At 31.2% G+C, this 16,405-nt stretch overlaps 1 protein-coding gene across 2 annotated transcripts in view; it reads left to right on the top strand.

Annotated features, from left to right (window-relative positions):
* The window catches only part of LOC114335819 (sodium channel protein 60E-like), a 384,114-nt gene that overhangs the window by 109,725 nt on the left and 257,984 nt on the right, over window positions 1-16,405 (top strand). The gene's annotated exons all lie outside the window — the stretch shown is intronic.

Below are 16,405 nucleotides of genomic sequence, written 5' to 3'. Positions count from 1 at the left end.
TATATCTTCTTACAGCACTAATGGATTAGTATAAATCAAATCTATTAATATCACCTTGTTTTGTCAATTTCTGGTTGAGAACCCCGAATCTAACAATTACTCTTTTGAGGTATTAACGGACCACTTCGGAAGATTGTCTTTCAATTAATTAACTGAACAGTGCTACTAAATGGAATTTACCACTTATGGCCAATACGCTATGATAATCTATCTGTGGATACAATGCTAAGCTAGACACACAAAATTGATTGTTATTTTAGATCGAATTTAAAATTTACTGTTATAAAGAACTAATAACTTAAGAACTAGAGTTAGATAAAGCGAAATATTCCACAAGTACATCGTCCTTTTTGGAAATGATTACAAAAGTCTTAAAAATGGTTTTAACTGCTTCGTTTGAGCGAGTCTACCACTTTCTGAAAAATTTCAGAGTAAATTATTTTTGTCGGACAAAAAGTCCGACACCCGCAAGATGTTACTCTAGCGCGGTAGTTTTGTTATTACAAAACTCTTAATTTTCAATTAAAAGTACTTATATTTATTTAATAAAAATTGTCGATCTCTTGTCCGACAAATTTATAGCCTCGTTTCGTTAGTCCGACAACGTAAATATGTTAATGACGCGGGACGCGATAACGCGTCCAACCTGCACTCTGAAATTTTTCAGACAGTGGTAGACTCGCTCACTAGTACGTTCTTTAAAGGTAACATATTGCTAAACCTCTAAATTTTAAAGAACCGCTTGTATTGACATAAAATTTGGCAAACACACAGCTAACAAGTAAAAAAAAAAAGTGATATTGTGCCGATGTGTGCTTTTGCCCTAGGGGTGAGTTTCACCCCCTTTTAGGGGTGAAAAATATATGTTCGAAATAAGTCCGGAAATGGATAATATGACTAATTCTAAGCAACATTTGCTTTATACAGTTTTTTCACCAAGTTAATACTTTTCGAGTTATATGCGAGTGAATATGTTAATTTTTCTACAAAATAACCACGTTTTCAGATGGTTTTTCGCAAATAACTCAAAAAGTAAATATTTGGTCGAAAAAAAATTCGTATCAAAAATATAGCACGTAAAAACTTCCTGATTTTTTTTTTGGCAAAACAAAAGGGACCGCTTTATTTTGAGCGTAACTTGCTTACATTTGACGCTAGAATTTTTTTTTAAACAGAAATGAAGCTTTTTTTAAACACTTTGAAAAAGTTGTAATGTGTTTTCCCCAAGAATGCTTCATTATTTGGATATTTTACATTGAATTATTCTATGTGGAATTTTTCGAATATGAGCCTATTTTTCATTAGCTATAACTCCCTTTTGCTAGGTATAGACACCTAATGTACAGGGTGTCCCAAAAAGATTAGTCATAAATTATACCACACATTCTGGGGTCAAAAATAGTTCGATTGAACATAACTTACCTTAGTACAATTGTGCTCATAAAAAAAGTTACAGCCCTTTGAAATTACAAAATGAAAATCGTTTTTTTTTAATATATCGAAAACCATTAAAGATTTTTTATTGAAAATGGACATGTATCATTCTTATGGCAGGAACATCTTAAAACAAAATTATAGTGAAATTTGGCCACCCCATAAAAAGTTTATGGGGGTTTTGTTGCCTTAAACCCCCCTAAACTTTTGTGTACGTTCCAGTTAATTCATTATTGTGGTACCATTAGTTAATCACAACGTTTTTAAAACTTTTTTGCCTCCTAGTATTTTTACGACAAGCCAGTTTTTATCGAGATGCGGCTTATTGTTTAATATATTTACATACAAATTTTATGGGGGTTTTGTTCCTTTAAACCCCCCAAATGTTTGTGTACGTTCCAATTGAACTATTATTTTGGTACTATTAGTTAAACACAGTGTTTTTAAAACTTTTTTGCCTCTTAATCTTTTTTTGATAAGTTACCTTTTATCGAGATGTGGCTTCTTTTTCAAAATATACCTAAAAATGTAAATTATAAATAAATTTTCAGATTAACAGGTCTCTATAATCGTACTTAACCATATACAAATATGTGGTGGATTCGACAACTATTCAAAATATCTCGATAAACAGTAGCTTATCGAAAAAGTACTGGGAGGCAAAAAAGTTTTAAAAACATTGTGTTTCACTAATGGTGCCACAATAATAATTTAATTGGAACGTACACAAAAGTTTGGGAGGGTTTAAGGGAACAAAACCCCATAAAATTTTTATGGGGTATACAAATTTCACTTTAATTTTTATTTAAGATGTTGCTGCCATAAGAATGCCACATGTCCATTTTTAATAAAAAAAGAGTTTTCAATATATGAAAAAAAATCAATTTTCATTTTGTAACTTCAAAGGGCTGTAACTTTTTTGTGTGCACTATTGCATATAGGTAAGTGAGGTTCAATCAACCTATTTTTGACCCCAGAATATGTGGTATAATTTATTACCAATCTTTTCGGGACACCCTGTATACACGGTTTTCTTTCACTTTTTCATTGGGTATAGTTTTGCTAAGAATATTTTTTTCGACAAAATGCATACGTTTTGAGTTATTTGCGAGAAACCGTCTAAAAACGTGGTTATTTTGTTGAAAAATAAAAATATTCGCTTGCAAATAACTCGAAAAGTATTGAAAATGATTGTGATATGAAAGCGATTTGGTGAAAAAACTCTATAGATCAAAAGTTGCTTAAAATTAGTCAGTTTATTCATTTCGAGACTTATCTTGGTCGTAAATTTTTTTCAACCCCGAGATGGGGTGAAACTAACCCCCAGGGCAAAAACACACATCGGCACCATATCACTTTTTACATTTCTTTGACATGTTAGTTATGCGTATGCCTAATGTCATGTCAATCCAAGCGGTTTTTTAAGGTTTACAGCAAAAACCGTGAAATAATGTACTACAAACGAAGCAGTTAAAACCATTTTTAAGACTTTTGTAATCATCTTCCAAAAAGGACGATGTACTGTGGACTAGAAAAGCTTGGATTTATTTAAACAATGTTTCTACGACCGTTTAATAATATGCTCATTATTCACTATTTTTGAATAGATAATAACACCCATTGCTTTACCCGTGAGTAATAGTTCCTTACTCACGGGCTGAAGTTATTCATGGGTCATTACTCACGGGTTGAAGTTAGATTCAAGTGATGCATGGCACTTTTAATATACTTATTATTAGCAAATAAAATTACTTAAACTTGTTTAATTAATAAAATAATCAGTAGTAATTGCACAAGAGCTTTAAATTATCGAATTTTTCCCGAGTGACACTTTGACAGAATAATTTTAGAGATCGAGTGCAATTTGTTGCGATTATTTCATGAATAAAACTGTTCAAAACCAAAATTTTATTGTATTTTATTTATGTAAGTACAAATTAGTGCAATTAAACACACAGTTGTGATAAATATTTGACGGTTGAAAGTCATCACTTTTATAATTTTTAAAACATTAATTGCCATTAATCTCACTGAATGCATTTTTTCGTAGCAACGAAGGGCATCTGACGTAATATACTTGACGACGGGATATTATCAAAAATTATCAGTTTAATTTTTATTTTTGTATTGGTCAGAATCTACTATGAATGAAATAATCATTGTAATATATATTAACAATTAACTTCGAAAAATGTTTTAAGGATTTTTAGCTGTAACAATGGATCAGTATATGTATTACGTTTAAATTTCAACATTTGGCATTTTAAGATTGACGTTATTTATAGATAAATAGTACGGTTTTTGCTGTAAATTTAAAAAAAACCGCTTGGATTGACATGGAATTTGGCATACGCATAGCTAACATGTCAAAGCAAAAACGTGTTATGGTGCCGATATGTGCTTTTGCACTAGGAGTGAGTTTCACCCCAACCCGAGGGGTGAAAAAATATATGTCCAAGATAAGTCCCGAAATAGATAAACTGACAAATTTTAAGCAAGTTTGTATTATAGAGTTTTTTCACCAAATCAATACTTCTCGAGTTATTTGCAAGTGAATAATGAGAATAGTGAATATGTTCATTTTCAAAAAAAAATAGCCGCGTTTTTAGACGGTTTTTTGCAAATAACTCAAAACATAGGCATTTTGTCGAAAAAAATTATCTTATCAAAACTATAGCCCATAAAAAAGTGAAAAAAAAACGGTGTATATATTAGGTCTCTACACCTAGCAAAAGCATAGTTATAGCTAATGAAAAGAAGATGCATATTCGAAAAATTTCAAATAGAATAATTCAATGTGAAGTATCCAAATAATGAAGCATGCCTGGGGAAAACACATTGCAACTTTTTTAAAATATTTAAAAAAAGCTTTATTTCTGTTTTTTTTTTAATTTCTAGCATCAAATGTAACCAAGTTGCGCTCAAAATAAAGTTGGTACCTTTTGTTTTGGCAAAAAAAAATCAGGAAGATCACCCCCCAATTAGCAACTTAAATTAAATTAATCGTTCCCGCTTCACAAGTTATTTTATTTATGTTGGGTTTATATGATATGTAAGTTTCATCGATTCAAAGTGTTATTTTTGAAAAAATTTAATTTTAAAATAAAATTTTTTAAAATTTTAATTTTGAAAAAAATCCTTTTTTTCAAAATACCTTAAAAATTGTTAGAGATACCAAAAATCTTAAACAGTAAAAAAAGTCGGCTTTACTTTTCTGAATATTTTGCATTTTTTGTTTTTCTGTAAGACAAAAATTGGTTAAGATTCGGTGTTTCTATATTTGCATACACTCCTGATAAGTGACTCGTTCAAGCCTTCAAGCCCTTTTAACTACAGCTCTTTCAAAAAGAATGACTTTGAACCGATGAAACTTACAGATCATATGATCAATACATACGCGAGTAAAAAACATGTGAAGTGATAATTAGGAGGTGATTTTCCCGACTTCTTACCAAAAAAAAGGACCAACTTTATTTTAGGCGTAACTTGTTTACTTTTGATGCTAAAAAATTTTTTTAAAATACAAAAATAAGCATTTTTTAATCACTTTCAAAAAGTTAAAATGAGATTTGCCCAAAAAAGTGCTTCGTTTTTTGGTTATGGCAAGTTAAAATATTCGATTTGGAATTTGACGAATATGAACCTATTTTTCATTAGCTATAACTCTACTTCTACTAGGTATAGTGACCTAATATTTACACCATGTTTTTCATTTTTACAGGCTATATTTTTAATAAAAACCGTCTGAAAACGTGGTTATTTTGTAAAAAAATTAACATATTCACTCGCAAATAACTCGAAAGTATTAACTTAATGAAAAAATTTTATAGAACAAAATTTGCTTAGAATTAGTCGTTTTATCCATTTCCGGACTTATTTGGAACATATATTTTTCATCCCCAAAAGGGGTGTGAAACTCACCCCTAGGGCAAAAGCACACATCGGCATAATATCACTTTTTTATTTGACTTGTTAGCTATGTGTATGCCAAATTTCATGTCAATCCAAGCGGTTCTTTAAAATTTAGAGGTTTTGCAATATTTTCCTTTAAAGAACGTACTAAAATATAAACAGTGGGTACTAATTCCGTAAAGGGTTTACGTATATGAAATTTATATCAATGAATTATGTTTCACTTACTGTTAATTGTACAATAGGTTTTTATTGGGAGCAAACGTTCTTTTTTTGTAATTGCCTTAAAATATGTATTATTGTTAAAAGCTACCGCCAGTATATAGCATGACACTAATGACAACCGTTTCATAGCAGTGTTGCCATAGTTATATAAAATATGTTTTCTTATGAAAAATAAAATCTTTCAATTTTAAATAATTTTAGTATGTAGTTGATAATTATATTTTTCTAATAATCCAAATAAAAGAGGTCGTAGAAAAAGTATAGTATTCTACTCTCATGTAATGGCTATTACTCACTCTGATGAATTACGACACGAGCCGTAGGCTCAAACTTCATCATCGTGAGTAATAGCAATAATTCATGCTCGTTGAATAATACAGGGTGGTTCATCTTATTCGCCTCGGTCTCTGTACGGAAAACCACTTGATATTTTAAAAAAATTTCTTCACAGAAATATACAGGACCTTTAATACTACAACCTAAAAATAATGTGAATTATACAGGGTGTTCCAAAAAAGAGTGGTATATCAAAGTTATATTTTTTCTAATGGAATGCCCTATATCTGATGACATTATTGAATTTACCTTAAAAAATAAGCTATACTTTCATAAGGGTTCCCTATACCTAAATACAGGGTGTTTTGATTTATTTCGATTTTTATAAAAATGTAAGGTTTTAGAAAAAAAATAAATATCTACGAAGCTAAGAATCAGTAACAAATTCTTTCTTGGATCTTAATAATAGACTATTTAGCATACTTAACCAGATGTTTATTGCAACAAAATTTCTTACAGGGTGGTCAAAATATGAGATTTTTCTATTAACAAATTCAAGCTGTAATAACTTACTTATTTTAAATGGAATACTCTGTATCTTACTAGTCTATCGCGTATAAAATTTACTTAGCTTTCAATTTGTATTAGGGTTTCCTATACCTATCTTTTTACAGGGTGGTCAAAATATTAGATTGTTCTATTAACAAATTCAAGCTGTAATAACTTACTTATTTTAAATGGAACACCCTGTATCTTACTAGTCTATCGAGTAGAAAATTTACTTAGCTTTCAATTCTTATTAGGGTTTCCTATACCTATCTCCCTTCATTTCTTAAATATTTAAAGATTTCCTAATTTGTAAGCTTTAAAAATTAGTTACATAAGTACCTATGTCGTGTTTATGTACAAGACATCACCAACACCGGCAATGTACTTAGACAAGCTACTGTCATTAATAAAATTTTCATTGTTATCATGTAATCACACAGAGTGTTGTATTGGTTTAGTTGATTTTGGCCTACATGTGAAATTGAATAATATGTTTATTTTAAACTGCATACCCTATATTAGATGCCGTATTCAGGAAGATATTTAAATTATATTTCATTCCGTATAAGTATTTTCCATATCTTAACCCAACGGTTATTAAGTAAATTTAAGAACGCCACTTTTTGTTTGAATCTTTAAATCGCAATTACAAACAATTAAATGCAATGGCTAGTTTGACGAAAACGAGCCTATTGTACAAAAATATGTAAAAATGGGTATTTACAGAATAACATGGGAATTTATATTTACAGAATAACATGTGTATTGAGAATGTTAACATGGAATTGAAGAGATTTTAAATATCCTCCATTATAAAGAATAGAATATCGAGTATGTCATTTAAAATAAGAACACTCTGTGTGATTAAATGATAAAAATGTGAATTTTATTAATGAAACTATCTTGACTGAGATATTTAAGTATATTGCCGGTGTTGGTGATGTGTTGTACATAACCACGACATAGGTACTTAATTCTAATTTTTAAAGCTTACAAATTAGGAAATCTTTAAATATTTAAAAAATGAAGGGAGATAGGTATAGGAAACCCTAATAAGAATTGAAAGCTAAGTAAATTTTCTACTCGATAGACTAGTAAGATACAGGGTGTTCCATTTAAAATAAGTAAGTTATTACAGCTTGAATTTGTTAATAGAACAATCTAATATTTTGACCACCCTGTAAAAAGATAGGTATAGGAAACCCTAATACAAATTGAAAGCTAAGTAAATTTTCTACGCGATAGACTAGTAAGATACAGGGTGTTCCATTTAAAATAAGTAAGTTATTACAGCCTGAATTTGTTAATAGAACAATCTAATATTTTGACCACCCTGTAAAAAGATAGGTATAGGAAACCCTAATACAAATTGAAAGCTAAGTAAATTTTCTACGCGATAGACTAGTAAGATACAGGGTGTTCCATTTAAAATAAGTAAGTTATTACAGCTTGAATTTGTTAATAGAACAATCTCATATTTTGACCACCCTGTAAGAAATTTTGTTGCAATAAACATCTGTTTAAGTATGCTAAATAGTCTATTATTAAGATCCAAGAAATAATTTGTTACTGCTTCTTAGCTTCGTAGATATTTATTTTTTTCTAAAACCTTACATTTTTATAAAAATCGAAATAAATCAAAACACCCTGTATTTAGGTATAGGGAACCCTTATAAAAGTATAGCTTATTTTTTAAGGTCAATTCAATCATGTCATCAGATATAGGGCATTCCATAAGAAAAAATATAACTTTGATATACCACTCTTTTTTGGAACACCCTGTATAATTCACATTATTTTTAGGTTGTAGTATTAAAGGCCCTGTATATTTCTGTGAAGAAATTTATTTAAAATATCAAGTGGTTTTCCGTACAGAGACCGAGGCGGATAAGATGAACCACCCTGTATACTAATTTTGTAACAAATTGTAGTACAAATCAACTATGTTGACCCGAACATTTTTTATGTTTTTTGGTTCCATTCTAAACAATAAGTCTGTTGCAATAACATGCTCTGCTGAAGATACCAAGACGTTGAAATGATCCATAGAGAGATGGTAGTGATCTCTGAATCGAAATTAAATATTAAATGCATTTACATATTTATATTTTGTTTATGTTGACCTTTGTTAATGTCCATGTTTCTGAGCCATACGTCAGAACAAGAAGGACGCACTGATAAAATACACAGGTATCCATTTTAACTTTCCAAACGCTGTCCACACCAATCTGATTCTTCTTTGTACTTCTTTTATACTTTGTACTGCTGGTTCTCTTTATTAGCTTTGATTATTTGACCCAGGTATACATATTCTTCAATAACCTCAATATTTACGTTATTTATATTTATATTTATTCTGTCATTTGTATTTGTCATGATTTTTTAATCCTATCTTCTCTGATGCTTGTGCTAGTTGAGTTAGCATTCTGGCTAGTTCTTCTTGGTTGGTTGTAGTACGAACAACATCATCGCAATATCTGAGATGATTGAATTTCTTTCCGTTTATATTGATACACATGTCTTCCCGTTCCAGTTCTTTAAAGACGTCTTCCAGAGCTAAGGTAAAGAGTTTCGGGGATATTAAAATGTTGGTTAACCCTGTGAACATAAATATTCGAATAATAAATCGTTGTAAAGCCGATTAGGTGTACTGTTACCTCGGTTTGTATTTTTTAAAAATCGTCGATTGCGCCATTACGATAACACTGATTACGTAATGTCCACTACATAATATATATAGTCCAGAAAGCCACTGCGCATACGCTAGGAAAAATATTCTAATTCGGATTTTTTGCACAATCTTACTCAAAAAGGACCCCTTTTAACAAATTTGCATGTTGCCAGGACCAAAAGTTGGTCAAAAATTTTGTAAACGTTTTTTTTTTTGTTTTTTTTCCTAAAGTTATTTTTTTTGCATGGAACAAAATTTTTTTTAGGTTTTTTGGATCATTCCAAACAGAAAAGGTCTTTAGTGACTTTTTTCTAAAGTTGATAGTTTTTGACATATAAGCGATTAAAAATTGAAAAATTGCGAAATCGGCCATTTTTAACCCTCAAAAACTATGTGAAAAACTTAAAATTTGAATGTTGCCAAGGTAGGTAGATATTCTTTAAACATCTATTGATAAAATCTCGAAGAATTTTTTGCAATACAATATTAAAAACCTCTTTGTTTTTTAATTGCCAATCAAGCGTGCGCGACACGATTTCCACCGTTGCATGTGTATACATTATGGTGCAAATGAAAGGAATAAATTCGTTATTTCGTAAACCGGTGACTTTAAGAAAAAATCCCAAAATAGGTCGGTTTTTGTTTTTAAGTTATGATATTGTGGCATGTATAGTATACTAGTGACGTCATCCATCTGGGCGTGATGACGTAATCGATGATTTTTTTAAATGAGAATACGGGTCGTGTGCTGGCTCATTTAAAAGGTTCTTCAATTCTCTATTCAGTAATATAAACAGGTACATAATTATTTATTTGGGTGTCCAAAAAATTTTTATTAAATTAAATAATTTGGCAAATTGAAAAAAAAATTAAATTATTGGACACCCTGTATAAATAATTATATAAATGTTTATATTACTGAATAGAGAATTGAAGAACCTTTCAAATGAGCTAGCACACGACCCCTATTCTTATTTAAAACAATCATCGATTACGTCATCACGCCCAGATGGATGACGTTACTAGTATACCATATATGTCACAATATCATACCTTAAAAATAAAAATCGACCTATTTCGGGATTTTTCCTTAAAGTCGCCGGTTTACGAAATAACGAATTTATTTCTTTCATTTGCACCATACTGCATACACATGCAACGGTGGAAAATAGTGTCGCGCACGCTTGATTGGCAATTAAAAAACAAAGGAGTTTTTGATGTTGCATTGCAAAAAACTCTTCGGGATTTCATCAATTGATGTTTAAAGAATATCTACTTACTTTGGCAATATTCAAATTTTCAGTTTTTCACATAGTTTTTGAGGGTTAAAAATGGCTGATTTCGCAATTTTTCAATTTTTAATCGCTTATATGTCAAAAACTATCAACTTTAGAGAAAAGTCACTAAAGACCTTTTCTGTTTGGAATGATCCAGAAAACTTAAAAAAATAATTTTAGGAAAAAAACAAAAAAAAACCTTTAAAAAATTTTTGACCAACTTTTGGTCCTGGCAACATGCAAATTTGTTAAAAGGGGTCCTTTTTGAGTAAGATTGTGTAAAAAATCCGAATTAGAATATTTTTCCTGGCGGATGCGCAGTGGCTTTCTGGACTAATAGCAATTGATGGCTATTCACAAAATTAAAATTGGCGTGTTAAAATTTTTTTACTTAAAGTCATCTGTCTCCTAATGAATTTATTCCATACTTTTGATGATACTGTTGGTGAAACCACCCACGATATTTAAAACAAGCTTATATTAAAATCTTCTGTCATTTACAAAGCTAATTTCTGCTTGTTCAATTTCAGAGTTTTCCTCATTTCGATATTATATAATAAATAATTCAATAAACTTGAACGACGTAAATCCTGTTTTTTGTCTCGACCTTCCCACGACTTTCGTGTTTCCATTAAATCGTACAAAATTAACAAAAACATCCCCAAATTATTTTGGTTACACTTAAGCAACAATTTTTTGCTATACAACAATTTTCTTGTTCGCGATTAATTAAAATTTTATACCCCAAAAGGTGTAACTGTCCCATGTTTAAGCCGGTGGCCATAAGGAAAATGGGGTTGACACATTATTTATGATTCCAAATTCAGTACGTGTTCCAAGGTGAGTGCTGCGTTACCCCAAATAAATTCTTAAAAACTCATGACACGAATACATACTACAACACGCCTGTTTATTATATCAACACACTTGTATTATGCTGGATACGAATGATTTGGAAAAAAATATAAATATAATACGTACGTGTTGCTGTGAGTTATAAATGGAACGTCGTAGGAAGTAAACGAAATCTGAATAAAAAATGAGACATAACTTCAAATGGAAATAATTGTATTCAAACACACTTACAGGGTGAGTCATGAGAAACTGTACCGGGTGTCCCAATAAGAATGGCTCTCGGCCATATCTCAGGAACCGTTTATAGTACAGCTTTGAGAAAAAAATATTTATAACAAAAGTTGCCTCGGGAAAAGCCTGGAAATTATTTTCATAATTGTAGGTCCACCGCTAGAGGGCGTAATTGAATATCAAAAATTAAAAAACCAAATTTTACAAAATTTACCTAATGAAAGGGCACGGGAAATCTAATCATCGTATTCTTCATAAAATTCTGCGCATATTTGATTTCAGAAGTTTAAAGCAGGAAACCCATTATGAACGCCCGGCACGGCACAGCCTGGCACGGCACAGCACAGCCCGGCACGGCACGGCACAGCACAGCCCTGCACGGCACAGCAACAGCCCGGCACGGCACAGCACAGGCCGGCACGTCCAAAAACCCATGTGTAACGGCCGGCACGGCACGGCACCGGAAAAATGATCATTTGCCATGGAGACCTCGTCAGAATAAAGCAAGAAACCCATTATGAACGCCCGGCACGGCACAGCACAGGCCGGCACGTCCAAAAACCCATTTGTAACGGCCGGCACGGCACCGGAAAAATGATCATATATTTTAAAAACTATCGTAAAATAAAAGTTTTTAAAAGACATAAAGTACACAATTTTAATGACTATGCATCATGTTAAAAAAACGAATTTATGGTTAAAAGATAATGTACGTACCTGTCCATTGATCAAAATTTTCGGATATTTGTACCCATGTATTGTCCTTTTTCTTACTATCATGATAACTTGAGTCCGATGCATCATACAAAAATGGGTATTCTCTGACACTCTCAATGAAGAGTTCTTCCATATTATTTTATTTCAAAAGAAACAACGCGCTTTCAATTAAAAAATCAACAATATATCTGCTTATTACCAACAATTATGACGCACTGGCGCCGACTGGCCGTTCAGGCCGTTCGACTTCAACGGATTTTATTCTCCTCGGAGAATTTTGGCCGTTCCGTTTGCGTGCTGGCCTGTGCCGGGTCGAGCCGGCCGCTCATAATGGGTTACGTTGCATTTAAAACTATACAAATGAATTTGGACTGTCCTGTGCCGGGCCGGGCTGTGCCGGGCTGTGCCGTGCCGGGCGTTCATAATGGGTTTCTTGCTTTAGAGGTTATAATAGTAAGTGAAATTGGTGCTGAGATTGAAACAGACGAAAATGCAAAATTACTACGGAGACTTCGGTTTTGGGTTCACGAAATATTAAAAGAAGAAGAGAATATGGCGATTTTCATCATCTCGTTCGAGATCGAGTGCAATTTGCTGCGATTATTTCTTGAATAAAACTGTTCAAAACCAAAATTTTATTGTAATTTATTTATGTAAGTATAAATTATTACAATTAAACACACGGTTGTTATAAATATTTGACGGTTGAAAGCCATCACTTTTATAACTTTTAAAACATTAATTGTCATTAATGTCATTGAATGTATTTTTTCGTAGCAACGAAGGGCATCTGACGTAATATATACTGGACGACGGGATATTATCAAAAATTATAATTTTTATTTCTGTAGCTTTCTATTGGTCAGAATCTCCTATGAATGAAATAATCGGTACAATTTATAAGACTATACAAATCAAAGAAAATATTATTTTATAAATGCAATAAACACAATTGATTTGTTTTTATGCCAAATTGCAAATAAAATGTGAGAACTGTCAGATTTAACTAAAATGTCATGGACTTACCTTTTTTCTATCATTTGTGACGCACTGAAAAATGCCCATGAAAAGGACCATACCACCTAATCAACTGATTTATTCAAACTAAAAAAGTCAGGTGTGGTTTTAAAAAATTAGTTCGGTTTTTCATAGAAAAAATTTCACCCTGTATACAGTTTTTAAAACTATAAAATCTTTAAGATCTATAAGATCTAAAATGTTTAAAACTACTTCTTATCGATTGCAACTATACAACTTCAGCTACAAATTCCACCCAATGCAATCTTCATGGAAGGATTTTTCGTGACGTGAGATCTTTTTTAATGTAAAAGTTTAAATTAAGCATTTTTATGCATATTTCAAATGCCTCATATTTATTGCCAAAATCGAAATTTCATGTTATTTGTTCTGAAGATTACGCTCAGTCAATGAAAGTGATACATTTTATTGATCTCGTTATAGAAACTAACTTCTGTGGGACAAAGTGCAAAAGTGGCGTATGAAATCTGTCATCATCATCATCATCATCATTAGCCTCTCTCGATCCACTGCTGGACATAGGCCTCCCCTGTTTGTCTCCAAAGTGTTTTATCTTGTGCTTTCTGCATCCAGTTTTTTGTTGTCTTTCGTAAGTCGTTTTGCCATCGTGTTGGTGGTCTTCCTCTGCTACGTTTATCGGCTCTTGGTCTCAATTCAACTAGTTTGCGAGTCCATCTTCCGTCCTTCATTCTGGCAACGTGTCCAGCCCATTTGCATTTTAAGTTACAGCATCTTTCAATGACGTCTATGACTTTGGTCTTAGCTCGTCGATCTTCGTTTCTAATCCTGTCTCGTAGAGTGGCCCCTATCATTGATGGCTCCATTCTTCTTTGCGCTACTCTTAGTTTTTGTGCGTTTTTCTTTGTGAGCGATAATGTTTCTGCACAATAGGTCATCACCGGTAGCACGCATTGGCCTAAAACTCTTCTGATGAAATCTGTACACTTCGCCTTTAAAACGCATGTTGATTTTTGTCAATAGAACAATCTGATCAAAAGATATCGAATTTTTACCGTTGATTTGATACACATTTTATAAAAAAAATTCAGTAGCTTCAAACGTTGTTCCTGAGAGAACGGTTATTCTGCAGAAAAAGTGCTAATAAATATTGTTGTTTAAAATTATCTCAGCTAACTTTCTTGTTCTTGCTTGAATCATTTTTTTACGGAGTACAGATTCTAGGTAAATCGACATTTTCCATCCCCAAACCTCCTCCCGCCACCCTACGAGGGTGGTTTTTTGCACCTCTCTTTTGTGGTTCAAGATTTGACATTCTCAGCAAAATGCACCTTGTTCGTATGATTTTTAGAGGTTAGTTGCATTTTCGGGTCTGGACTATTTACAGAATATCAGCAAAATCATTAAAAAACAATTGCTTAAACCATAGGTCGACTTGTTTTTTATATACAGTTACAAGTTATATAGGCTATTGATTATGTACTATAGAAAGGAACTACAACGTTAACGGGGTTTTATTACTTCATATGGTCAATAAATCTCTATATATGAAAAAACCGCGGAGTGCTACCATTTAAAGGGGTGCGTTTTTAAGAAATGGGTGAATTAGTCCCTGGGCACAGGTTACATTAGGGTGAGTTCTATGCACTTTTGGTACAAACACGTCTACATAAAAATTGTACCTGGTTAAATTTCCTATCTAAATATAACTTTTTAAAGTCAAAGATACTTTTTTTTACAAAAATATATTCAAAAGAAAAAGCCCAAAGAAACCCAAAAGAAAGAAATTTTGTTTTTTGTCCCATAACTTTTGTCCACGGGGATATAGGTATAGACATTGCTTCACAGAAAAAAAACTTACATATTTTCTCTTTAAAATGATGCTTAGTAGAGGTCGTTAGGATTTACAGTTTTCGCAATATGATTTTTCAAAGTTCGCCACTCACAGCAATTTTGGGCAATTTTCCTCGTTATTTCGCAAATATTTTTCTGTAATTTTTTCTACGCAACTTTAGGCATATGCAATGGTACATGTAAGAGGAATAGAAATCAATTACCTTTAAAATGTTCTACTGTATAATGTTGTACGACTTCTTTTAAAGAGGTTATCTTTTTCAAGATTTTATACTTTTAACAAGTTTTTATATTTTTTACGATTATTTTTTAAATTTCCCATTATAACTTTTTTTCTTCTACATTTAGGTATATATTATATAATAAAAAAGAAAGCTTATTCTGTTTAATTTAAAATGGTGTATTATAAAAAATTCTAGGATTATTTTTGAATAAGATATGCTTTTTCAAAATGTAATAAGTACTTGCAACGATTTTTGATTTTAGGAATATTTTTTAAATTTCTCCTTATAACTTTTTTATGTGATTGTGTGTTATGATTGTATCTTATTTTTTATAGGTAATACTTTGGATCCACTTGACTCGGCCGGGCAAACTTCAAAATATGGATTAATTCCAATATTTACTGTCAAAGCTCCTGCACCACAAGCTTTGCTTGAAAAAATAGCATGTAAATGTACTAAAGGATGTACAAAAAACTGCGGTTGTAGGAAGATAGGAATTAGTTTTTCAATATTCTGCAAAGGGTGCATGTGCATGGGTATTAATTGTGGGACTCTAAGATAACTGAGGTGTCAGAGGAAGATATTGAAGCTAATGCTAACGAAGAGATGGACTTTGATTTTGAAATTTTTTAAATGTCAACGTTTAAATAATTTTAACTAAAGTGATGTTTTCTAAGACTAATGTTTATGTAATTTTTGTAAAAGGAATAATTTTAAATAATACAGGTAAAAAAATATCAAAGAATCACTCGGTTTCCATTATTTAAATATAGATGATACACCATTTTAAAGAACAGAAAGTAAGCCCTCTTTATTCAGCAATATATAGTATATTCATGTACAAGAAAAAAAAAAGTTATAATGAGAAATTTAAAAATAATCCTAAAATCAAAAATCGTTGCAAGTACTTATTACATTTCGAAAAATAATATCTTATTCAAAAATAATCCTCGAATTTTTTGTAATACAAAATTTTAAAGTAAACAAAATAAGCTTTTTTTATTATATAATATAATATATACCTAAATGTAGAAGAAAAAAAGTTATAATGAGAAATTTCAAAAATAATCGTAAAAAATGTAAAAAATAATATTTTTTTTATATTAGGTATTATATATTATATAATATAATATTATATAATATACAATATATCATATAATAATATAATTTTATTTTTATATTAT

Source organism: Diabrotica virgifera, chromosome 4 (assembly GCF_917563875.1).
Source record: "Diabrotica virgifera virgifera chromosome 4, PGI_DIABVI_V3a".
NCBI lineage: Eukaryota > Metazoa > Arthropoda > Insecta > Coleoptera > Chrysomelidae > Diabrotica > Diabrotica virgifera.
This window is presented reverse-complemented; position numbering and strand designations above follow the sequence as displayed.